General features: G+C 41.3%; 1 pseudogene; it reads left to right on the plus strand.

Moving 5' to 3' along the window:
• Positions 1 to 401: 401 nt before the first annotated feature.
• Positions 402 to 1,076, plus strand: LOC145157324 (secreted RxLR effector protein 161 pseudogene; annotated as a pseudogene).
• The last annotated feature ends 1,930 nt before the right edge of the window (positions 1,077 to 3,006 follow it).

The raw sequence follows: 3,006 nt of genomic DNA on the forward strand, positions 1-3,006 counted from the left end.
TGGGGGTGTCACAGTTCTCACCGGGCGTGAAGCACAAGACAATTCGGGTTCTTTTGGCCATGGTGAGTGCATTTGATCTGGAGCTTGAACAACTTGATGTGAAAACTGCATTTCTTCATGGAAATTTAGAAGATAAGATTTATATGTCCCAGCCAAAAGGGTTCCTTGATGCTAATAAGGACCATATATGTTTGCTAAAAAATCCTAATATGGTTTGAAGTAGTCTCCATGACAATGGTACAAGAGATTTGATTCATTCATGATCTCGAATGACTACACTCGGAACCAGTTTGACAATTGTGTTACTCAAAGGAATTGTCACCAGATTCCTATATATATATATATATATATATATATATATGTTGCTATATGTTGATGATATGCTCATCGCAGCCAAAGACATGGCTGGAATAAATGACTTGAAGGCAACCCTAAAGAATGAGTTTGAGATGAAGGATTTCAGAGCAGCAAAGAAGATATTGGGGATAGAGATACAAAGGGATAGAAAAGTAGGGACATTGTGTATTTTTCAACAGAAGTACATTGAGAAAGTTTTGTAATCCTTCAATTGTGATTAGTCCAATCCAGTTGGAACTCCTTTCGCGGCTCACTTTAAACTTGGTCCAAGCAATAGACCTACTACTAATGAAGAATGGAAGTACATAAGTAGGGTTCCATACTCAAGTGTTGTTGGAAGTCTCATGTATGCTATGGTTTATACCAGACCTGATTTGGCTTATGCGGTTAGTGTGGTTAGCAGGTTTATGAGTAATCCTAGGAAAACTCATTGGGAAGCTGTAAAGTGGATCTTGCGATACTTGAATGGAACGACAGATGTTTGCCTGGTGTATGGAGCAAATACGAAGAGTGACTTGGTGCGATATGCTGACTCTGATTATGTTAGTGACTTGTTGAAGCGCAGGTCTCGGACGTGTTACATATTCAATTTATTCGGATGTGCCATCAGTTGGAAGTCAACGTTACAAGATACCGTTTCTTTGTCTACAACTGAATCCGAGTACATGTCCATGTCGGAAGGAATAAAGGAGGAGATATGGTTGCAAGCGCTTATTTAGTGTCTTGGTCTAAAGGTGGAGAAACCTGTCTTGTATTGTGATAGTCAAAGTGCTTTGAATCTTGCAAAGATTCCTGTGTATCATGAGAAGACGAAGCAAATTGATGTCAGGCTGAATTTCATTCAGGATATTCGGGAATGAGACACGTTTTCAATACTGAATATTGATACCAAGGTCAATCCAGCAGATATGTTGACAAAGTCGTTGCCCACACAGAAGTTCAAGCTTTGCTTTGACTTGGTAAATGTTCGCAGAAGATAGGTCCCTTTGGGGACGAATGACAGGAAGGGAGAGGAAGTTCTTGATCGACGTGGAGTTTAGATGATGCTCAAGTCAAGGTAGAGATTGTTAAATGTGACTCGAGCATTTGGATGATTTTCATGAAGCATTTGCAGCACTTGGACCTCAATGGAGCACTTGGGGTTCATGGAGCATGTGACAAAGGAACAACTCTTCTGATAGAGGAATGGATCATCAGACAAAGGAACTGATCATGTGCTAAAGGAAGGGATTGTGTAGAAGGGGGTTTAGAGCAGCTGGAAGGAGTTTTAAGCACTTGGAAGAGGTTTGGATCACTTAAAAGGGATATGGAGAAATAAGGGGTCCTTGTTGCACCACATGATGATGAGATGGGCCAAGAGGGGTGCTCTTGCACCATCTTGTTCTCCTCTTGCGCCATGATGATACCTGTTGCGCCATGCATGTGCCTGTTGCTCCATGGTGATGTTGTTTCTCCAAGATTGATGTTGTGCACCATACTTGATGCTCTTGCGCCATTTTTATGCTTGTTGCGCCATCTAGGGTTGCTGTTGCGCCATGAAGAAGCTGTTGCGCCATCATGGACAATCTTGGTACATGATGCGCCTTATTGATTCCTTTGTTGTGCCATGTTGATCCAAGTATGCCTAGAATATGATAATGCTCAAGTACGTTACAGAAGATGCTGCATGGCAGATTGTGGTTGGTTGACACATTTCATGGGCCTATGGGCCAATAGGCTTGGCCCATTACGGTTTTACTTCTGATCCCTCAAGTATAAATAGGGATGCATGCTAGGTCATTTAGTATCTTGAATTCTAGAGTGATAGGAAAATCTCTGTGTAATTGTACTTGTAACCTATGTTTGAGAGCTCTGAAATACAAGAATACTCCCCTCCTGCCTGTGGATGTAGGTCACCTTGACCGAACCACGTAAATACTGTGTCTTGTGTGCTTTTGGTTTCGCTAGTTATCCACTTTACTTCTTAACACAATGTATAACAGGATGTCAATCCAATGGGTTGGCCTTGGTGCCTTCGACCCGCAAGTATAGTCATGCTGACCTGCAAGTACAGGAACGCTGACCTCATTAAGAACCTATAGGATGTTGGCCGCGTACGTGCAGCGTACCACTTGGTACACCCAATATATGCTTATGTTCAACCCATTCCCTATTAAGAACATAATACTCCAAAGGTTCACGTCCAAAGTCAGATCCAAAGCTAAAATGCCCCCAAGAGTCATAAAGTTTCTAACTTTTTGACGTTGCATGCCCATCAAGTGCTTATTACAAAAAATCTCAACATCTTAATGCCTTAAGACCGTCTATAGCATGCATGGAGTAAAACTAAGCATCTATGACTCAAGACCCCTCACATGGTCTGAAAGTACAACTTATTAGTTCAAGATCATGCCATGCTCAAGAATAATCATATTTGGGACCAAAAGTGCCCTAAATGAAGAAATAGCTAGATCTACAAGATGGAGTGATCAATTTGTGAACTTTATCTCTCATGTAGGTTGCAAACAAGAAGATAATATCATATCCAAGATTCTTCCAAGCTCCCAACTCTTCTCATCACCCTTTTCTTCTTCAAGAATACTACCAAAGTAAACCAATGGGCTCAAAATGCACTCTTCTCACTAAGGGTTTACTTGGGGTCGATTTTTC

The sequence above is a fragment of the Lactuca virosa genome, chromosome 2, assembly GCF_052849685.1.
Source record: "Lactuca virosa cultivar CGN04683 chromosome 2, Lactuca_virosa_CGN04683_v6, whole genome shotgun sequence".
Lineage (NCBI taxonomy): Eukaryota > Viridiplantae > Streptophyta > Magnoliopsida > Asterales > Asteraceae > Lactuca > Lactuca virosa.